The sequence below is a fragment of the Hypanus sabinus genome, chromosome 13 (genome assembly GCF_030144855.1).
Source record: "Hypanus sabinus isolate sHypSab1 chromosome 13, sHypSab1.hap1, whole genome shotgun sequence".
Lineage (NCBI taxonomy): Eukaryota > Metazoa > Chordata > Chondrichthyes > Myliobatiformes > Dasyatidae > Hypanus > Hypanus sabinus.
The window spans coordinates 47,775,739-47,800,259 of record NC_082718.1 but is presented as its reverse complement, the minus strand read 5'-3'; the positions used below and the strand labels follow the sequence as shown (position 1 = coordinate 47,800,259).

General features: G+C 38.8%; 1 protein-coding gene across 1 annotated transcript in view; it reads right to left on the bottom strand.

Annotated features, from left to right (window-relative positions):
* Positions 1 to 675: 675 nt before the first annotated feature.
* The window catches only part of LOC132403840 (potassium voltage-gated channel subfamily A member 1), a 280,928-nt gene continuing 257,082 nt past the window's right edge, over positions 676 to 24,521 (bottom strand). Inside the window, exons 2-3 of the mRNA XM_059987570.1 lie at positions 9,564 to 9,683; positions 676 to 1,201 (exon numbers count right to left, since the gene is read on the bottom strand). The gene's annotated coding sequence lies outside the window, so the exon portion shown is untranslated. The remainder of the gene's footprint in view (positions 1,202 to 9,563; positions 9,684 to 24,521) is intronic.

Here is a 24,521-nt window from a genome sequence, read left to right as displayed (position 1 = left end):
ACTGAACTGTTCCAGCATCCTATGGATTCAATTTCAAGAACAATTCTTCTCAAGTTTTCGATATTTGTTGCAATTTATTTATTATTTTCTTTCTCTTTTGTACTTGCACAGTCTGGCTTATTCACATCGCCGGTTTGTCCATCCTGTTGGGTATAGTTTTTTATCACATCTCTTACGGCTCTTGGATTTACCGTGTATGCCCACAAAAATAGGAATCTCAGGGTTATATATGTTCTTTGATAATCAATTTACTTTGAACTTTGAGATTGTCTGTCATATTTCCAACAACACACTACTCTACGAAAATACTTAATTAGTTGCAAATGTTTTGGGATATCCTGAGGATGAAAATGTTCTTTCTTTGCCCAAGTGACTTGTGTTAAATTGACTGGAAGGAATGGTACAGGCTGAAATATTTATGCTCAGAGTTTTACTTTTGATTTATTCTAAGTATTTCATTAAAGTAGTATGCAGAAGAATTTTAAGCTAAAGTATTATTAACAATATCACACAAACAATATTTCAGTGTTTAGGAAAAACATTTTAAAAATGCATGCTTAAGTAATGGAGATTGAATTTCTGACACTAACACAGATTTGTAGTAAAGTGGTTGTTTTGTCCTGTATTGTGTCCAACTAATAGCAACAATTACTGAACAAAGGCTGCAGAATATGATAATTGTCACTTCATCCAAACAAGGATAATTCACCTTAATGCAGTGACAAGCAGCTTTTTGCTTGTCTTAATGGTTTCTTCAGTAATCTGCTGCACACAGTCCAACTACACCTGCTCAAAACAGGATTGCTGTGGATGTTCCACTGTGTGTGCTTTGTTTTGGATCTCTGGATTAAGTTATATCAGACATTTTTGCATCAGATGAGGAATGCTTTTCTTAAAAAAGAACAAAAGCTTAAGACACTTTATAGCAGAAGAAAATACAACTTCTTCATCCGAAAGAGTCAATGCATTACCTGCATGCAGTAGCCCTGTAACATATACCTTGTTATTTTATATGTCATATTCCCTCTGGAATTTCATGATAGTAGTTGCTTTCTTGTGGTTAACTAATCTTCATTGAGAATTTGTCTTATTCTGGTATTCATTAAATTAACATTCATTGTTTTATCATTCTGGCTTCAGGTCTTAAATTCATGGCGTTTTCTTCCTCCCAATTTTTCACATTGCCTTAAGCACTGGAAAACTATAAAATGGGAGAAATAGGAATTAATATTCACTGATTTCTATCTTAAAACATCTTGAAAATTTATATTCAGAATTTTATATCACTCCTGTGCAGAACTTTTCCTGATGTGGACACGTCAGGAATTCTGAGCTTCGTTGACTGCCCTTCCAATTGATATTTAGCATGATCAAAGATATCAATAACTATACCATCCTCTGGTGCCTTCAGCTGTCGTGTCCATTAGGGCTGAACTCCAATATGAATTGCCAGAATATAAAGCTCTAGTACAAGATTGTTAAATTTCAACAATATGGGAAAAACACTTCATATTCTATCTCATCAGTTCTCTGAAAATAATGTCTGATCATGTTGACCTTTTTGGTAACATTGAGGGTCAAACTTGCTTCACCTTTTAACCACAACTTTTTGCAGACACTTCATTGTTTGTTCTCTTGCCTGGTAAGTTCAATTTTAAAAAGCCAATGGACAAGAGCCAAATACTGTTAAATTATACATGTCAGAGATGTTGATGAGTATTAACAAAAGCAGTTTCAAATAGCAAATGACCAGTAGAGTGACAGGACTAAAATTTCATTTCTTAGTAATGGCTCAACCCTCTAAATTAATTTTCCATCAGGTATAAACTTACAGTGATGTGCTTGATTTAGTTATCTGACCCACATGAATACAATACTTTGGGTGGACATATTTTCAGGATGAACTGCTTCAATGAAGGTGTCAGAATGAAAGGTCAGTAAAGTTGGAAATATGGTAATTATCTAATGAGGCCATCAAACTGAAAGCTATGTTTAGACTAGACTAGAAGGAAATGGACCCTATTAAGTCCTTCAGACACCCAAGCTATATGTTGCTTGTGAATTTCAATCACTTGCAACAGATTAATTTTGGAAGCATCTTCTCTCAATGACCACTCTTATCTAATATTTTTAATATTTGGTGGGTTTAATTGAGATCACCCTGCTTCTTTTAAGCTCCACTGAGTGCAGGTCCAAAGCCATCGAGTGCTCTTATATCTTCAAACACTCCTTGTACATTAACCCATTCAGTCCCAGAATCATTCTTGTGAACCTCTTCTCTTGGGACTCGCTCTAATGCCAGCACATCTTTATTTAGATTTGGGGTCCAAAACTGCTCACAATACTTCAAATGCAGTCTGGCCAAAAACACAATTGGTCATTCTCATTAGAGAAGGTGTATAGGTGATTTTAAGGGCATCATGATTTGTAACTTGTGTTGAACAAAAATGCCACCACTGTATCTATTTCAAAATAATGGAATTAATAACAAACTAATATGGGAAAAACTGTGATGTGACCATTTTCCCCAATGTTTTGAAGGAAGCATTACATAGTTCAGCAGTTTGTGATGCTGTTTCACACCTCCTTGTCTCAGGGTTGATCTGGATTTCTGTGGGAAGATCCCATTCTCCCTCTGACTATGGATCACACCCCTCCCCCCACCCCTCCATGCATCGATTTCCTCCCACAACCCAAAGACATGCTGGTAAATTAATTGGTTCTGTAATTTGCCTCTATGTAGATAGAAGGCAAGAGAGACAACCAGTTACAGGGAATGTAGGAGGGAGAAAGGGTCTTATGGGATTGCTCAACTGGGATCCACATAAACCAATAGGCAAAAGGTCTCCTTCTGTGTCATTATAAAAAATATAAAATCAAAGTAAAAGTCCTTTTCTAGCTGTAATGAATGCTCTACAGAAATATTGAATTTATCAGTGAGAAGGTCAAAAGACTTAGGCGAGTGTAGAGAGAATAAATGTGTAAACCAAGTAAGTACTTTTCAGATATTTTTGTCAATGGGCAGCCTGTCGTTGAGAAACAAGAGGAACAAGGGTAGATGATCCTTGGGGGAAAGTCTTGGAACAAGATGGGAAGCTGTTACTGGTGATTCTTCAGCTAAAACTAACAGTTAGGAAAGAGAGTGGGTACGAACAGTACTGCCCAGCCAGACAGAAGTGGAGAACTCCACTGCTGGTGAAAAGTTACTGTGCTGTGCTGCACTTCTTTGTCAATCGAAATTTTACTGATAACATTCGTGTGGTTCTTTGTAAGAAAGACTCCACCTTTAAGGTAAGATTCTGCATAGATTGTTATAGATCTGTAAAATGACCTACAGACCTTTTCACTGGAGCTTGCTTCTGATTATCCATTTGTGGATTTCTTTCACACTTTCTGCAAATCTCTTCAAGACAGTGAAGCTTATTTTCGCCGTGTTATTATTTTGCTCAAATCTTAGGCACTTTGTCCCTGCAGGCAGTTATCGAAATCTCTCTTAACAAAATATTTCAAATCCATTACAACAGTTGGCCAGTTATTCTGCAGACATCATTTGTGATCTTGAATGAGGAGCACTATCAAATGTTGGTTTAAATGTTCCCATAACTTACAACAAAGTAGTTATCTATGGCCATAGCCAAAATTTTAATAAGAAGAAAATTTCTGTGTGAGTAAAATGATAAATCTGTATCCAGAGTCAAAGCTGTTGTGCAAAGTAGCAGTGTTCATCGCAGGTAAGCAGATTTATAGCAAAAAGGAATAATGATTTAATGGTCAAAGTATATCAGTGTGCAGTTCAGAAGTTCAAAGTAAATTTATTATTAAAGTACATATATCACCATACACTACCCTGAATTGCAGGCATTCCTGCAGGCACTCACAGTAGAATAAAAAATACAATAGAATCAATGGAAAACTACACACTGAGATTGAAAGCAAGCCATGTTCAAAAAAAGACAAACTGTGTAAATAAAAATAAAGAAATAATAATAAATAAATAATGCTGAGAACAGGATCAAATCAGTGAAAATGGTAACAGTCAAAGCTAAAAATGGCTCCATCTAAGGGCACAGAATACTCATACAAGGCCAATTAATGACAAAAGTAGAACTGTAAGTGTTTAATCAATAACTGTTATAGGAACATGCTCACAATGTTGGCTGTGAGACAAAGGTACAGCAAATCTTTCCTTGTCGGGACTTTGTGTCCCTTTATATTGATTCTTCTTCAGCAGTGTTTCTGCTGCTGTTTCCATTCAGAGGCCAGGTTGAAATAGGCAACAGAATGGATGAGACAGTGGTGAGTTCAGTAAAGCTGTCAGATCCAAATGAAGGGTCTTGATTCAAAATGTCTGGATCCATTTACTTCCACAGATGCTGCCTGACCCACTGAGTTCCTCTGGCAACTTGCTTTTTGGCTCCAGATTACAACAATCTGGAGAGTGCCTCGGGAAGTGTGTGGGAGAGGTGGTGGAGCAGGAAAGCCAGAAGTGGGGGGGTTGGTATGGGTGCAGACACAACCAGCCCTGAGACACCAGGCAAGCAATGTGCCCCCTAAGGTGTGAGTGTGTGCATACGTGCACATCTTTTGCTACTAGAGTACAAAGGTACTTAAACTGCACACAAAAGGCTGCCACCCTCTGCGTCATTGGTGTCTCTAGCTAACACCAATTCCTGTCATGATGCAAGTGAAGCTGACATCTTTGTGTTACCTTCATCAAATGATGATGTAATCTAGCACATACTAATACCTAGATGAAGGGTGCTCCCATAAGGCCTTGTATGTGTCCTTACCAATTGGACATTGTCTAGGTCCATTTTGAGGACACTTTAAAGTCCTTGATTTAAAAGTCACCTAAGAGAATCATCCTTCTCCTATTAGAACTTGGGTCATTGGCTAAGTCTGGAATAGAATTCCTTATCCATCACTTCTAGGTTCAGGGCATATGTGCCGATAACCTTAACACACTGGTTCTGTGATGGAGTGAGTCAAAAGATCATGAGGTATTTGTTTATTCCAAATGGTGATTCAATAAAACAGAGGCATGTTCAATACTTGATGATGAAACCACCTTGAAAGAGATGGTATATTTCTTCTGGTCTGTCTACAACCTCTTCACTAATTGACTTACCCTGTTCTTCCCACTGTGCCTCACTCATTTGGATCAACCTCAGAATGCCTAGATACCTGGGCCATAGAACAGTAAGGCACTCCAGTTTGTTGCTGTTGAGGCTGTCCATTCCGGTCCCACTCCAAATATCAAACTTTATTATGGAGTGGGGTATGCTCATGCAGGGTGGGATGACCATTGCACATCAGCTATCACTTTAGAGCATGGTCTTTGTGAGAAGGAGCAACATGATTAGAAACCAGGGTCAGCTACATACTCTTAAAACATATCAAGGAGCATAAACACTCCCATAAGCATTTGCTCAAACTGCAATGATGCACTCTATTCAGCAAGCACAACTGCACAGAAACATGCATGCTTCTGCCCATTGCTCTGTTCTTAGCACTTCTTTCCCTTAACTCTGTCCTCTCAGAAATCCCCTGTGGCTAAACTTTTTCTTGCCCCATCCCCATAATGTATAACTTCATGAAATGGATTAGAATAGAGGATGTGTTATAGGATAGGAAACAGAGGGCTGATTGCTATTTAGTGGAGGCCACAGGAATTGGACTGGACCTGCATTAATAACTTAGATGAAAGCACAGAATAGAATATTTTTATGTCTGCTGATGATAGAAAGTTAAGTGAGAAGAGGATTGAAGGAGTCTGCAAAAGGATATAGTTCCGTGCAAAAGTCTTGGGGACATATTTATAGCCAGGGTACCTAAGATTTCTGTCAAAGTGGTGGAGAGCATGTTTATAAATCTGGTGGGAGCAAAGGATGCTGGGAATGGCCAGGGGAGAGTGCCACGGGAGGTGTGTGGGAGAGGTGGTGGACCAGGAAAGCCAGAAGTGGGGGGGTTGGTATGGGTGCAGACACAACCAGCCCTGAGACACCAGGCAAGCAATGTCCCCCTAAGGTGTGAGTGCGTGCATACGTGCACATCTTTTGCTACTAGCGTACAAAGGTACTTAAACTACACACAAAAGGCTGCCACCCTCTACGTCATTGGCTTGTTAAGTATGCTTCACAATCACATTTCTTTTTCCAGTTTCTGAAGAGGACGGTGTTGACAATGTGGAGTTTGTGATAATTTGTCTGCAGATTTTAGAACTGTCTTATTTATACTGTTTTTACTAAAGGAATTATTCTGTCAGCACATGTTGTTGTCACTGGGCAGAACATTGCAGTCAAGGTCATTTGACTCCAAACAACTGCTTTGTCAAAGAAATGGGCAACCCTTCTTCCACCATCAATGCTGCCCTCAAGCCCTACCCCATCCTTGATCCACCCTACCAGGAACAGGGTTCTTCTTGTCCTCAACTACCACCCCACCAGCCTCTGCATCCAGCACATAATTCTCCAGAACTTCTGCCATCTCCAGTGGGATCCCACCACCAAGCACATCTTCCCCCCTGCCCACCTTCCACTTTCTGCTTTTTGCATTCATCCCTCCCCACTGATCTCTCTCCTGGCACTTATTCTTGCAAGCAGAACAATTGCTACACTTGCCCCTACACCTCCTCCCTCACTAACATTCAGGGCCCCAGACAGTCCTTCCAGGTGAGGCAACACTTCACCTGTGAGTCTATTGGGGTCATATACTGTTATCCGATACTCCGGGTATGACCTCCTGTATATCGGTGAGAAGCACCATCCACCAAAATAAGAGCGATCTCCCAGTGGCCACCCATTTTAATTCCACTTCCTATTCCCATTCCGATATGTCAAGTCATGGCCTCCTCTACTGTCGCAATGAGGCCACATTCAGGTTGGAGGAACAACATTTTGTATTCCATTTGGGTAGCCTCCAACCTAATGACATGAACATCGATTTCTCAAACTTCCGGTAATGGCCCCCCTCCTTCTCCTTCACCATTCCCCATCCCCTTTTCCCTCTCATCTTATCTCCTTGCCTGCCCATCGCCGTCCTCTAGTGCTCCTCCCCCTTATTTTCTCCTTATTTTCTTTCTTCCGTGGCCTTCTGTTCGCTCCTATCGGGCTCCTCCTTCTCCAACCCTGCATCTCTTTCACCAATCACTTCCCAGCTCTTTACTTCATCCCTCCCCCTCCCAGTTTCATCTATCACCTTGTGTTTCTCTCTCCCCTCTCCCATCTTTTAAATCTACTCATCACCATTTTTTCTCTAGTCCTGCTGAAGAGTCTTGGCCCAAAATATCAACTGTACTCTTTTATCCATAGATGCTGCCTGGCTTGCTGAGTTCCTCTAGCATCTTATGTAGGTTGCTTGGTTTATTGATCACTATAGCATATCTTTCTGGTGTTCCTCATTCCCTCCTGGCTCCACTCCTCTTTTCCCTATAATGATTCTCTTCTCTCTGCCCCCTTCCCACTCTTAATCTGCAATAGAGACCCATATCAGAATCAGGTTTATCATCGCTCACGTGTCATGAAATTTGTTCTTTTTTGCAGCCGCAGTACAATACAATACATAAAATTACTGCAGTGCTGCTGTCTTAGGCAACTAGCTAAATATGTGTGATTCTTGCACAGTATGTACATAAGGTGTGAAGATAAGAAGACAGATGCAATATTAGGTTGAGATGTGTGAGGTTATTCATTTTGATGTAAAGAGCAAAACAGATGATACCTAAAATGTTGAGAAAATCGGAGATGCTAATCAACAGATGGATCAGAGCAGTGGTAAATGTAATGACAGAAGATAACATCCAGATACAGAAAGAATGTAGACAGATAAAACTATCTGTTAACTAGGAAATTAGAGCATAACAGAAAAGACCATATATCATACCTGAAGTTTTTCTGCAATTTCTGCATGAGATATCAAATGCTTTCCTTAGAAATAGTGTAGTGTTGATTTCTGGAATGAGAAAAAAGATTGAAAAAAGATTGGTTAGTGAACTTCTGGTGACAGGAGTTTAGATGAATGAAAGGTTGTCTCACTGAAAGATGTCACATTCTTTTTGGAGTGGGTGAGAAAATAGACATGGGTGATTCTGAGATTACCTCTTCTTGCTAGGGACACTCGAACAAGGGTACACAATCTTAGGAAATGGGTTTCTGGCTTCAATGAGAAGATTTTTCCTCACTCAAAAAACTGAAAATCTTCAGAATTCCCCAGTCCAGTAGGCTATACATGCTCTTGCAATAAGGACATTGAAGGAGTTATTGGACTTTGAGACTGACAGAAACATGAATGAGGTTGGGAATTATCATCAACATTCAATAAAGGAGCAGCCCCAAGAGATCTGCTTCTGTTCTTGCTTTTACTTTTTACATTCGTATAACTATTAAGACACCAATGTGCATTTAAAAGTAACAGTTATGGTTTACCTCAATAAGGTGAACACAACATCTGAACAGCTCTCTCCCTTTCACTCTTTCCCTTCAGCAAATGCATTTATTTCCTAAAGCTGAGAAACAATGTGAAAAGCATTCCTCCTCAGTGCTCTTGATCCTAACCCTGTGAGAAAATGGAAGGTCCTGCCAATGCACCACAACAACAAATGCCACTTGCTTAATGGGAATAGAAATTTGATCTCCCTCTCATTACTCCAATGCTTTAGCTTCTTTTGTGTTTCATTCTTGCTATGGAACAACTCCAGAGCATTCTTCCAAAGGTTCCAGAGGCACCATCAACACTCCTCAGGTCCACATTATCAATGCCATGGAAGGTACTGTGAATGTATTCAACAAAGAAAACTACTTCCAGGGTGAAAACGTAGGTGATTAAAATGATTTAGGATTATTGTTACCATCAGGAAGGAGATACAGAAGCCTGAAGGCACATACTCAGTGATTCAGGAACAGCTTCTTCCCCTCTGCCATCTGACTTCTAACTGGACGTTGAACCCTTGAACACTGTCTCACTTTTATTTATTATCTCTGTTTTTGCACAATTTTTAATTATTTAATATACATATATATACTTACTATAATTAATTAATCTTTTTCTCTCTGTATTTATCCTGCACTGCTGCAGCTAAGTTAATAAATTTCATGACATTTGCTGGTGATATTAGACCTGATTCTGATTATTCACAAAACTGTATTTGACACTTATACCCTCCAATTAGATTTTTTTTCAGTAACATACTTCTTTCACATCAATGAAAATAATTTTGAAAGGAAGTTTTGACTACTTGCCTAAGTATAAAAGCACGAACTTTTCACGGCTCTAGTTAATACTGCAAGAATGAAATATTGCCTCTTTGAATATCCTGGTAACAAGCCAATAAGACATAGGAATGGAATTGGGCCATTCCATCATGGCTGATTCACAATATTATCCCTCTCAACCCCATTCTTTTGCCTTCTGCCCCAATCTTTTGATGTCTTTACTCATTAAGAATGTGTCAGCCTCTGGTTTAAATGACTTGGCCTTCACAACATTCTGTGACAATGAATTCCAATTGTTACCAAGTACCAAAATCAATTGTTAAATATCAAGCCATTTTCCCTCTTTCCTCTTACCTGAAGGTAGTTGCTTTTTGCAGTTGGCTGATCTTATCATTCTACCATGTGGATGGAGCTTAATACGGCTGAAGACTCATGGTACAAACTTCTTCCCAACTTTCCATATTGCTTTTAATTCTGAAAAATTACAAAGCGTGAAAAACAGAAATTAATCCATCTCCATCTATTTGCACTTAATCACCTGCTTTGAAATTTCTTTTTTTAAAATATCTTAGATCTTAAAATATAGATTTTAGGAATTAATTACTCCTATGAAGAACTTTCCCGACATTATTACACCTCAGATACTAAAAAGTTCAAGGCCGGCTCTGCAACTGATACACTACATGATCCACACATATCAATAACCACAACATCCTTTGAGCTGTCATTCAAGTGTTGTGCCCACTGGAACTGAATTCCAATATGAACTCCCATTAAATAAAGTACTGTGCCAAGCTTACTAATTTTCAACACAGTGCAACAGCCAAACACTAATAAATTATACATGGGTAATAATAAGGAAGTTTCAGCTGGCAAGTGACCAAGAAGGAGATGGGACTGAAATTTAATTTCTCAGCAATTGGCCTCAGTCTTCTAAATTTTCACCAGAAATAGATTTACATTGAAGTCCCTGATAACCCACAGGAATACAATACATTGACTGCTCCAATTAATGTCTCCTAAAGGTCAACAACATTGGAAGTAGAGCAATTATCTAATGGTGGCAATATAATGAAAGCTATGTTCAGACTAGATGGAAAAGAAACTGACTTTAGTAAATTCATCAGACTCCCAGAATCTTGAAAGGCAGTTGGTCATATGGTGGAGGGAAGTTCAGAATGCAACTGCAAACGATTCAGTTCCACAATCAGCACATAAGGTGAATTACCAAAACATCAGCCAGGTTTTCCAAATGGGTGTTCTTAACGGAGTGCCTCACTCACTGGAAGCATGCACTGGGAAACTGGAAATGTACCTGCAGGATTGTCAGTACACTGCTAAAATGAACCACAGTAAGAAATTGGTAGGTGGGTGAGAGGGGAATGTTTAAAAATATTTCTCCCTTGTTAGCTCTCCCATATTATCTCAAGGGATCTTTAAAACCGAGCTCTGTCATAGTATCCAGTCTTAGCTTTGTGTCAGAATTTGTAAAACAAAATTCAAAAAACATGGTTTGGAATGTTCAATTATGTTAAAAGCACTACACAAATTCAAGTTATTATTGCTATGAATAAAAAAATAATGAAATGATTCAGTATTTACAGAATGGCACTTAACACACTATTTATTCTCTTTTTTAAATTCAGCTGGAAATGGTAGCTGCCCTGCTTTGCAAAGTCCACTGTTTTTGATAGTAGGTGTCCTTACTCCTCTATAGGACTGTTAAGGGCAGCTCCATTATACTGTAGGCAGAAATTACTGGTTTCTCATCTCCAAACTATATAATAATAACCGCAGGCCAGTTGTTGGTTATAATGATATAGGAGCAGTAAAACATCAAAAAATTGAATGATAATAAATCTGTCCTGTAAACAGCATTTAACATTAGTGTCACAGGTACTCTTCACAATAAATCATCACAAACATATCAATAAAATTGCATCATAATTCCATGCCCACTACATTAAAACCACTGAGCATTTCAGGGAGATGTTTATGAATTAGTGCCTGCAGGTCTTCATTGCTGTAAAGATCTTGGCAATTTAGTCATGTTGATCAGTATCCTCTATATTTTATAATAAATATAAGTGAATCTCTCAAATTCCAGCAAGTTGAGCAGCATCTGTGGAGGGAGAAATAGAGCTGATCCACAAGTACACACCAACCACCACCTAGGTACACTAATCCTACACTAATCCCACATTCTCCTCAACTCCTCTTATTCTACCACTTGCCTGCACACTATGTGCAATTTACAGACTCTCCATGTACATCTTTGGGATGTGACATGAAAGTGGAGCACAAGGAACCCAAGCAGTCAAAATGAGCACCTGCAAACTCCATACCCAAGCTCAAGACTGAATCAGGGTCTTTGGCACTGTGAGGCAGTGGCTTTACTAGCAATGCTACAAAATTCTTCTGTTAATGTATCTTATGTTTGTACTTTAATAATAAATTGATTGTGCAGTGGCCAAAAAAGGATTACAAAAGAAAGTTATAAAATTAAATCAGACAGACAGACAGACATACTTTATTAATCCCGAGGGAAATTGGGTTTTGCTAAATTGCATAGGTTTTTGGTCACCGTGAGTAAAGATGTACAATTATCAATTATTATTATTTCTTTAGTTCTCCCCTTGCATTTAAAATGTGATGAATAATAATTTGAGATGTTTTGCTAAAGATATTTAAGGCAGCTTCAAATCAAGGCATTTCTTTTGTTCCGAATGGAAAATGAGAATTGCAATGAAAATCTCATCCTAAATAATGTGTGTTAAAATGTGTTCAGAACCAAGGGTAGGACAAGTCTTTCATGCAAGTACACAAGAGAAAGCAAGCCTCAAATTATTTTCTTCAGCCATTTACCAAATTTTCTGTAGGAAAGGAACATTCCTATCTAAATGGCAGTCTTCGGGGCCTGAAATCTTTCATCACTGGAGTAATGTTAATATATCCTTGCAAGAATGGAAAAAAAAATTACCTAATTACCAGAACAAGGTTTCTGAAATACTTTTTTACACAGTTGAATAATTACTCATTAGCAATAATCATGAGTGATTAATATTTAAAATATAAAACCAACAGACTGTCATGTAGATGCTCTTGTAGTAATTTTTTTAAGGTGTGTGGCAGGGGTTGTAGTTATATTGCTGAGAGATTAAATATTTCACCGTTAACTTTCTCTTGAGCAACTTTGGATGCCCGGAAGCTAAATGCGTCACAGGTCTGGTACAAACAATACACTCTAGGCATGGGTATTTTCTCATTAGTGTCCATGGGTGCAACTTCCATCCTATACCTACAAAGCAAGTGACAAGTAAGTAGGAGGTAGTGGGTGGCAGGTGATCAATGAGTGACTGGAGGTGAAGCAGTCTTTGTAACATTACAATGTGAACTATAGTGAAAAGCTACATGAAATTATTCTTGTGTTAACCTCTGTTCTCATGTTGTGTTTATGTCAGAATAACAATCAGAATCAGGTTTAGTATCACTGACAAATGTCCTGAAATTTGTTGCTTTGTGGCAGCAGTATAGTGCAAAGGTATAAAGATTAAAAAGTTACAATTAATTAAGTAAATATTACTAAAGAGTAATAGCGAGATAGTGTTTACAGGTTCATAGACTTTACATAAATCTGATGGTGAAGAGGAAGAAGCTGTTCCTAAGATGTAGAATGTGGATCTTCAGGCTCCTGTTTTCCCTCCCTAATGGTAGTAATGAGAAGAGACCATGTCACAGATGATGAGAGTCCTTAATGATAGGTGCCGCCTGCTTGGGACTCCGCCTTTTGAGGATGACCATGATGGAACTGGTTCATTCTATAACCCAGTGCAGCTTCTTTTGATCCTGCATTTTGGAGCCTCAGTACCAGGTGGTGATGCAAACGGTCAGAACATTCTGTAGAAATTTGCAAGAATCTTTGATGACGTACCAAATCTCCACAAAGTCCTAATGAAGTATAGTCTCTGGCACACCCTCTTTGTAATTGCATCAATACGTTGGGCTTAGGATAGCTCCTCTGAAATGCTGGCACCCAGTGCCTTGAAGCTAATCACTCCATCCACCAATGGCCCCTTGATGCAGACTGGTGCGTGTACTTTCACTCCACTTAAGCTTGACTACAATACTGTTCATCTTTACCTGCTTCTGACAATATGGGTGTAATCTCTGGCTTCATTCATAATATTCCTGGTGCCAAGTGAAAGGGTTATGGCTTCAAATTCCGCTTGAAAAGACTGAGTAAAAAAAGTGGGATATGACCTTCTAATAAAGTAGTGATGTGGCTTTGGGGGATGGTTTATAAATGAAATATTATCTGTGCTCCTACTTTTCCTTTTAACTATTCATTTTTTCAGATGTCTCACACAATGGAGGCCATCAAGTCTATGTCAGCTCTCAGAATAATCTCTCCCACTCCCCCATTTATTTGCCAGTGAACTAATTCTCTCAAAATTCCACCATGAAACTCCCATGATCCACCTACATTGGAGGTAATTTATAGCCGTCAATCAGCTGAACAACTTAATAACCAGCAAGTCTTTGAAACTTAAGAAGCTGCTGAACCTAGGAAAGCTCATGGCCACGGGCAGAATGTGCAAACTGCACATCGAGAGCACCTCCGTTTGGGCTCTGAGGTAACCGCACAAACGGCTCCATCACTGTGCTACCCATGGAACGTAAAGAAAATGTGTATACGTAGGATAGTCCAAAGACATTTTCTTCAAGAGGAGAAGTAACTGGTGACTGGATCGACCTGTATCTCTCAATATTAACAGTAGGCCATCTGACTCACCACATTGGCTTGAAATATAATTAAATCTTGGTGGTAGCTTCATAAAGGATGGTCAGCAAAGCCCTCTTTATGGGTCAGCTTACATTTGCATTCTACACCCATGTATCACATTGCAGGAGTTGAAGATCAGCTGCTAGGCCCCCCACGCCATCCTGAACTCAGCTCTAAGTGCAGGATAGAGCACAAACATTGTCAACTAAGGTTGCTTCTCATCCATCCCAACATTTGTATTTGGTGTAACTTCTTTCATTTGAAGGGGAATTTTTTTTTCTCTCTATATTACTTTGCTTTTAGTTAATTTATAGTACTTTAATGTGTTTTAAGTAATCTTAGATCTATCTTTTAAATACTTTTGAGTTTTTAATTATTGCATTCTATTTAAACTATTTTAATGCCTAATTATCAGAGATAGTTAAAAAGTGGTCAGCGGTGCATATGATCAGATCTATGCAAGCCATCTCATGAGCTGGAAAGGTCATTAAAAATATGGTTATAGCACAGGAGGAGATTCTGCCTGCTATGTCCAGGATGGATCCCTACCAGAGTGATTCCCTACTTCTTCATCTGCAAGCCTTACAAATGTTTCTTCCACAGATGTCTGTCCAGATCTCTCTAAAATGACACAATAGAATCCATGCTCACCACATCGACAGGCAGTCCTCCCTCAGCAGGTTCTAACCACATGCTACAAAAAAAATCCTCAAGTCACTCAAGTTCCTTCCTTTTTCTATTTTATACCTCTAGACTTCTATCCCTCCACCAAAGCTACAGCTCCAACTATTCACTCTTTCCAAACCCTTATAATTTTATAAGCATTGGTCAAATCCATTTTCAGTCTTCTGTTACCTGTAACAAGCTGTCACAGCCTCCAGAATATATCTTTGTAACTGCAGTTGATCATCGCAGAAATTATTCTTGTGAATCATTTCTACATCCAGCCTAACACTTTCAAATTCTGATGCAGCAATCAGACTTTAACACAATATTCAAGGTGAGACTAGACCGAGTCTTTTTTTAAAGGACTAAACATGATTTCACTGCTTTTTTAGGCTAAGCCTCCACTGATAAATCCCAAAACTACAGCCTGCCCTGCCACTTTCAATGAACTTTTCACAGACACACTCAGGTGCTTCCACTCTTACACCCCTTTTGGAACAGTATTCTTTACTCTCTATCATCTCTCCTCTTCCTTGCTACCAAGATGACTTTTCTCTAGATTTAACCTCATCTGCCATGCATGTAATGTGAAACTGCTCGTCAAACCTTGAACTCTGGTAGACTTGATCAAAGTAGACCATTCATTGTGAAATAATTTGATTCATGGCATACCAACATGTTACTGTTGCATTTCTTGCAGTCAATGCAATCTGGGTCCAACAAATACTGCAAATATGTGACTTAAACTTTTCTCTTGTGATCACACAACCTTATTAGACATAGGTAATATAAAATACTGCAAATCCAGTTTATTAGTTCATTGGATAGAACAAAGGTGGGGGTCTGCGTGACCTCGGTTGTTGCACAAGCCATACCCTCATGCTGTGGCATTGCCAGCTGCAGCTACCTGGAGGAGGAGGCATTGTGGGAGAAGTGCAGCAGGCATACTGGAATTGGTAATGGGTTGGGGGCTGGGTGACTCTCTTATTGGTGTTGCTCTCCAGTGTTCGCTCCCCAGAAGACAAGCTGAATACTTTTGTCTGTGGCTAGCCCACTGCGAGACAAGCTGGCTTGCCTTCATCTGCTGCTGACTCAGTGAGAATTGAGGAACTGCTGCATACTTGTTCTTAGAGAAAGATGGCTCCAGGACAACATTCCATGCTTCATCCACCTTCAGGCTGTGCCACACAGAAACTTATGCTGAAATTATTTCTCCAACTCTATGTGCAATCTGTGCCATGTGCTGTGTATGATACATGTACTGCATTTTGCACCTTTTATGGGGAGAAACACTACTTTGTTTAGTTGTGTACATTGTGTATGGTTGAATGACAACAATGCCATCAGATCCCAGTGCCTTAAAAGAAATAAAAAGGGCCCATTATAAGTAGGGTTCCTGGATGACCTCTAATACACAAGTCTCATGCTGATCCAATAGTCTGGAGTCAGGAGTCACCATCACATCTACCTCTAGAGTCAACAGCCAGACACAAAAATATGACTCAAGTTGATAACTGTCTTTGAAAATCTGAGCCAGTACATTCCTGCCACTACACTTATTTTAGAAGTGCCCTTTATCCTAAGTTGTCTACTCTCATTATTTCTATCAATGTGCAACTACTCACATTTCATCATATGTAACCTTGTCTGCCGTATGTCTGCCCATTCCACCAGCCTGTCTGTGCCCTGCTGCAATCTATTACTATCCTCCACACAGTGCACAATACTGCCAAGTTCTGTGTCATTAGTAAATTCAGAAATTGCAGCCTGCACTGCAAAGTCTAGGTCATTGGGAGATCATCAAGAATGGATCATTGCACCAAGGCACCAGGAAATGAGTAGCTCAGCAGCAAAACTAAGGAGAAAGAAACACCAGCATTGCACATCCTGTCCTGTGTGAAAGGTGACTGAACAGTTTGCAATGGTTTCTGCAAATGTCCACTCAAGTATCCAAATCTCAACAGTAGCAGAATTAATGCCTTATGAGAATAAGTTGAGTGACCTTGGCCTTTTCTCCTTGGAGTGACGGAGGATGAGAGGTGACCTGGTAGAGGTGTAGAAGGTAATGAGAGACATTGATTGTGTGGATAGTCAGAGGCTTTTCCCCAGGGCTGAAATGGCTAGCATGAGAGGGCACAGTTTTAAGGTGCTTGTAAGTAGGTACAGAGGAGATGTCAAGGGTAAGTTTTTTTACTCAGAAAGTGGTGAGTGCATGGAATGGGCTGCTGGCAGCAGTGGAGGCAGAAACGATAGGGTCTCTTAAGAGACTCCTGGATGGCTACATTGAGCTTAGAAAAATAGGGAGCTATGAATAAAGCCTAGGTAGTTCTAAGCTAGGGACAGGTTTGGCACAGCTTTGTGGGCTGAAGGGCCTGTATTGTGCTGTAGAGTTTCTATGTTAGACTGTTCCATGACAGGCAGTGTGGGGATTTGAGCTTCATCTATGTTGGTGTGGGTGGAAATAATGAAAATATAACCAGTGATGCAGTTAGATATGTACCTGATGTCAATGCGCTCACATAGTTCAAGCACAGAACTGCCCTGTTCCACCTTTCTTGAACTCCATACATTTAAGGTTGATATAACTTGGGTCCCACCATGCATTGTTATTCAATAAAAAGTGCCCTATAATCCAGATTTGTACCCTTTCCAGGTATGAGTGAAGTGCTCCTTAGAGTGCTCTATGTGTTGTTGAGTGGTTGTTTATTGTCAAGGTTGAATTCTGAATGCATTTGTATGTGTAATGCCAAATGAACCCATCATTGATGTGGTGGAGTTGTGAATTGGAAGTGTTGATTTGTGTGTGTCAGAGTGCAAATAGTGAACTGTACGTTGTAGTGGTGTCAAAGGGAAGAGTATGGGAGAGCTGGTGAAGGAGTCTGAGAAGGGAAAGTGGTAGTTTAGGTGTCTGTGGTGAACTACATATACCTGTCTGGACACCACCCCCCCCCCCCCCCCCCCGCTGACTGCTCCTGTGGCTCCTCCCTCAGACCCCGGTATAAAGACGATTGGAGGCACAGCCCCGGCCTCAGTCTCCAGGATGTTGCGTGGTGGTCACTTGCTGCTTGTTCTTTCTTCCAGCCAATAAAAGCCTATATCTTGCCTCACGTCTCCGAGAGTTATTGATGGTGCATCAGTGTCTGAAAACAGTATTGACAGGCTGGAATCTGAGAGAAAATATATTTCTGCACTATAATACCTGAGATAGATCACCGACTTTAAAAAGCAATTATATCTCATAGTTTTTGTGATATTTATGAAATAATGTAATTTCAGCCTTTAAGTTTGTGGCATACTTGGTTCTTTTTCATTAAATCACTATTCATTATTGCCTTTTCTCTGTTTTTAAAAGATGTGTGCTTTCATATGAGAGGTTTAGTATGGGCAGTGTTGCAGAATTCTGGTGCTGCCGCGGGCCAATGCTGTTGAATACGATTCACTCTAGTTGCTACGGTTACCAATGTTGCCACATGGAAATGTCAGCTGCTTACACTGCAGATACTTAACAAACGTCTCCCAAGTGCAGAGCTCTCCAGTTGATGCAACAATTAGATATTTAGCCAAACGATCAGTTCAAGTCTCTTCTGCTCAAGTGCCTCACGTCGGCTTTATCCCTGTCTTTCTGCAGTCATCAATTTTATTTTTATTTAGAGATACAATGTGGAACAGGCCTTTCCAACCCAATGAGCTACACAGCTCAACAACTCACCTATTTAACCCTAGCCTAATCATAGGACAATTTGTAATGCTTAATTAACCTACTAACTGGTATGTCTTTGGAATCTGGGAGGAAACTGAAGCACACAGAGGAAACTCATGGTCACCAGGAGAACAAAATCCTCACAGATGGCACTGGAACTGAACTCCAAACTCTGATGCCCAAGCTGTAATAGAATTGTGCTAACCATGGAGGTCCATTTCTATTTATAATTAATAGCTTTGGACACATTAATCAGGCAAATAAACAAACACTAGATTATTAAAACAATGTAATTAAATTAAAATATTATATTGTATATACCTGACAATCTCTGGTTTCAATGCTATGATCAACTATCCCTTAAAAAGGCTTGCTGGTGACACTCTCAAATTAGAAGTATTTACCTGGCAAACATGTCTCATTCATTCTAGCATGTTGGATTAAATTTATTGCAACCTAATGTTAGTTCAGTTTGTGTAAATTTCATTCTTCCAAACCAGTGCCCAAAATTCCATGAGTACCAAAAGCTAATGAGGAAATTTTATTAAAGTCAATTCCATGAGATGTGGAGCCTTTAGCTGTTTATTTAAAGAAAAAAAATCATTCATTTGTTTTAACAAAATTATAAAAGTTCTTCATTTCTTGATTCTCAAACGTTAGCAACAGTGGAGTTGACATTAGATAATACCTTATTTGACAGCTATAGCCTGAATCCCTGAATCACAAGGAAATTTACATTCTAAACTTATTCTTGCCTTACAGAAAAGCTTGAGTGGCATTAATTGATCAGATTTTAATTCCAGTAGACTACTATTTCCATTCTGAAACTCTAAAGAGACCCACCCTGAAGAAAGGGTGGGTAAACATGTGATCTTGACTTCTTGTCACTAGTGTGACCACTGGGAACATTGCATAATTGGTGTCATAAGATGTGATTTATTTTAGTCACAATTGCCATTCTCTTGGACCCATGGGACAATTATAGTAGAAGTTCAGGCACAACTTCCAGAGGGGGATGAACCCAGACCATCAGCTCTCTGATCAATCGGGACACTGAGAGCAGCTACTGTGAGGCAACGTATTTCCTGCTTCTGGCAAGGAAGGGTTGTACTGAAATACTAAAGTGTTGCAAGAAACAAAGTTTTTTGGTGCTTTCCACGTCAGATTATCTCAGTTTTGAGTAACAACATACATAAAGCCAGAACATTTGATTTATTGCATTGTTCCAAAAACATTGGCTGTTTATTCCCCTCCATAGATGCTGTCTGACCAGCTGAGTTCCTCCAGCATTTTGAATATTGCTCTGGATTTCCAGTATCGTAGAATATCTAGTGTTTATCTACTTGGGTTTTCAGGATTTTCTGGAATCAGTAGATAGCAGTGAGTGCCTTCTATAGGTTAGTACTATAGGAAATAAAATGATGAGAATGTAAATCTTTGCACATCAACCTGCCATACATCAACAGTATATTGTTCATAGAAATGTATGTGCACCTAAGAAAAACCTTCTAGTGATGGTTTTGTCAAAAGCCTACTCAACCTGATTGATTTTGGAAACCCAAAGGTATTTCAAAGGAAATATAGCAGCAAATAAGATATTTATTTCCCTCAGAAAGAAGCACCTTGGAGCCTGGGAATCTCCGACTGTTTACTTGGGAGAAGGGATGAAAATCGCCTGAATCCAGTAGACATGACTGCAACTATGCATCTGGTCCTGGCAACATCTATGCTTCTGCCAGGAGTTGGGAGCAAAGTGATTGAAGAAAAATTGACTTTCACACCTTCAGCAGAATGAAAATCAGAAAAAAATTTATGCAATTATGCAACAAGATAGACACCGAGAGGGTGAGAAATCAAATTGTGGAAATAATAAAGAAGCTCAGGATAGTTTGATAAGAAAAAGAAAGAGGAGTGGATAAATAGAACCTGGAGACAGAATTACAGAAACTGACCAAAACACAGAGATGAAATAAGATATAAAGAAAGGAAAATAAAATAAATAGGTGGAAAAGTAGATAGAAAGACACCAGAAAGAAACAAAAAAAAAGAGATCAATAACATCACACACAAAATGCTGGAGGAATTCAGCATGTCCTGCACTCACATCTGATCTGCTAAAATAAAGAATGCACTTATCTTTTCTGCATGCCCCAACTGAAAATTGGTACAAAGTACTGACCCAAGTTGCACTGTGACAGGATCCTCCACTCAAATTCTTTGAGTGGCAAAATTTGAGAGACAAAACATCCAAAGTAACCACTGAAAGAACTCTTGATAGCCAGCCAAATCATGGTGCTAGTTTAGTGGATTTTTGTCAAACCTATAAAAAAACTGAATTTTTCTAACTATTTTGGGTATTTCTCAAAATATTTCAAAACTATTAACAATGATTTGAAAAATTATTAAAGAATTCAATTAAACTGAAACAATCAATCAAATATGTTAAAAGTTTAAAAACATAAAAATATTAGTTGAATCCTCACAACTCTTTTCCTCCACTGAAATCATACCTTCCACATGTTCCTCAAGTGGATTCCTCAGCATAAGTGCTGCGGAATTGCAGCAGCTTTACACTCCACCTCTGGAGCATCTGTATATTAAACTAATATCAAGGCACAGCCAGAATATATTGCAAAGAAACTAGCAACACGCTTGGAACTTCTGTGTGCTTAAATGCACATGGAGGCTCTCAACCTGGTCGCACTTAATACAGACACATGCTGAGTCCGTATTTCTGCACACACTTAGAAATGCAGAGGACAGTAGACGGAAATATGAATGGATGACAAAACAACACTTAAAAGATCAAGTTAGATCAATATATGAAATAACAAGTGATGATATCTGGAGATATAATAAAAAAGACCAAGGGCATGAGATAAAAATAAACAAAGAGATGAACTGACAGATTGATAGATATACATGAGTGAACAAAGATAGTTGTAGAATTTTGCCTCGCACAATAAGTCAGTTTGCATTATATTCATTTCCTTTCACTGTTCAGACATTACAATCCACAACAGCAAAGATCAGCAATACGATAGTATAGACTGAGTTTCAACTTTAATAGACCCTGATGGGAGTTATACACAAGTATCCGAACAGCACCTTCAAACACTGCGGAAAAGACATTTCTGGATCGGGTGTTGTACAATGAACCACATTTGAATAGGGAGCTCAAGGTAAGGTAAGTCATGCGCCAGAAATTCCAGAATTTTGTGTAGTCACTATTAGCAAACAAAAGGTGCTTAGAAAGCTGAAGGGTCTGAAGATCGATAAGCCTCCTGGACCAGATGGACTACACCCCATGGTTCTAAAAGAGGCAGCTGAAGATATTATGGAGGCATTAGTAGTTATCTTTCAAGAATCACTACATTCTGGAACAGTTCCAGAGGATTGGAAAATTGCCATGTCACTCCACTCTTTAAGAAGGAAGGGAGACAAAAGACAGGAAACTTTAAGCCAGTTAGCCTGACTTAAGTGGTTGACAAGATATTAAGAGTCCATTATTAACGATGAGGTTTTGGGATATTTAGTGGCATACAATAAAATAGGCAGAAGTCTATTCCTCAAGGAGAAATCTTGCCAGACAAATCTGATGGCATTATTTGAGGAAATAACGGGCATGATAGACAAAGGAGAGTCAGTGGATTTTATTTATTTGGATTTTCAGAAGGGGCCATCCACGATAAGCTAAACAAGAGCCGATGTTATTACAGGAAATATACTAGTATGGATAGAAGGCTAGTTGACTGACAGAGGGCAAACAGTGGGAATAAAGAGGACTTTTACTGGTTGGCTGCTGGTGAATGTTAATGATATGGATGAAGGAATTGATGATACAAAGATAGGTGGGGATAGGTATTGTTGAGGAAGCAGGGAGTCTGTCGAAGGACATGCATGGACAGATTAAGAGAATGCGTAAAATAGTGGCAGATGGAAGTGTAGGGAAGAGTACGGTCATGCACTTTGGTAGAAAGAATGAAGGCATAGACTATTTTATAAGCAGGGAGCTACTAGAAAACAGAGGTGCAGAAGGACTTGGGAGTCCCAGTGCAGGATTCCCTACAGGTTAATTTGCAGGTTAAGTCGGTAGTAAGGAAGGCAAATGCAATTGTAGCATTAATTTCAAGTGGACAGGAATATAAAAGTAAGGATGTAATGCTGATGTTTTATAAGGCATCCTCAACCTGACCACACCAATGTAGACACATGCTGAGACCACCCTTCTGCACAAGGCAGACAACGTTGGAGTTTTCTGAGCAGTTTTAGGCTTCATATTTAAGAAAGCATATGCTGGTATGGGCGAGGTTTCTCAAAAGGTTTATGAGAATGATCTCAGGAATTAAAAGTTTAATGTACAAGGAGCATTTGATGGCCCTGGTCCTGTACTTACTGGAGTTTAAAAGATTAATGGAAGATCTCATTGAAACCTACTGAATATTGAAAGGCATAAATTGAGTGGATGTGGAGAAGATGTTTCCAATAATGGGAGAAATTAGGACCAGAGGGCACAGACTCAGAATAGAAGGACTTCCCTTTTGAACAGAGATAAGCAGGAATTTCTTTAACCTGAAGGTGGTGAATCCATAGAATTTATTGCTATGAATAGCTGTGGAGGCCAAGTCATTGGTAATATTTAAGGAAGAGATTGATAGGATTAATAAGGGTTTCAAAGGCTACAGGGAGAAGGCAGGAAAATTGAATTGAGGGGGAAAATAAATCAGCTATGATTGAATGCTCAGACGCTAAGTGCCAAAAGCCCTAATTTTGTTACTATGTCTTATGGTGTATGATCTAACTCTTAAAGATTCTTTATCTAATAATTACTATTGAGGAAGAAGAAGACAGTGTGTTTTATGTCTAGATACCAAAAAAGATGCACAAATCAGAGTTATGGTACACACTAAACTGCAGACGGAAAGGCTAAAATGTCATCATTGCAGATTGCAATTACAGGATTTTCAGGTCACATTGATCACATTCTGCAGTGCTCCAGCACAACTAGTGAACTTTGATAAAATTAAATTTAGCTAATAAAATAAGAAAGATGTGTGCTTTAATTGTTTGGGGATGAGTCTCATAAAATTTTATTTGCAAAGAAGCAAATGGATTAAACTCTTGTATAAAGTCTCACTTCCATTATAGTTTTTAAGCTAATTGGTATGCCCTGCATCTACTTTGATGGTATCTTCACATTAATACTATCTATTTGTAGTGGATACATAATCTGCTTATGATTATCCTAAACTATCCAAAAGGTACTTGATCAATCCTAGGAAAGGATTCATTCAAGCATCCAAAACAAGTAACAGAATAATAATAATAATATTAATAATAATAACAACAATAATAATAACAACTTATTTATAGAGCACTTTCCATATAATGTAGTTCAAAGCACTCTACAATTGGATGATGTGCAAACATGAAAATAAAAGACAAAAAGACATTAGTAAAATGCAAGGCTAAATAAATAGCTTTTCAGCCAGTGTTTAAAAGTTTGAACTGAGTCTGCATCCCTTATAGTTTTAGCTATTGAATTCCAGTTTAGGAATGTAGTTCAAAAACACTGATCTACAAATTAACTTTTGAGGGAGATTGTTTAAAGTTAAGAGACTTGTGGAAGGTGACTTAGGAATTTGCGCATATTATAAAACGAAAGCAATGTGATGTACTCTGGCCCTGGACCATTGAAAGCTTTAAAACCAAGTAAGAGAACTTTACAATCAATTCTAAAAGATACAGGAAGCCATTGCAGAGTGATATGCTCCCTCATCTGGTCTTAGTTAAAAGTCTAGCAGCCGCATTCTTAATAAATTGAAGTTTGTCAATAGAATGATTTGGAAAGCCCAGTGCACTGCAGTATTTTCATCTATTCATATTAAAGATGTGAATTAATGTTTCAGCATCATTACATGACAAACGGATATACCTTTGCAATATTTCTTAAATGTAGAAATGCTGCTGTGGTCACTTTCTTTATGTGGAATATAAAATTCAAATCTAAATCAAGGACAGCACCCAGGCTTGTTACTTCTGATTATACAAGGAGAGTCAAGTTACCAAGTTTATCGATAATTTACCTTTTCTTTATCTGAAGTTTATACAGAGAAACAAGAGTAGGTTATGTGGTATAGAAATGATTTGATTAGATTATAAC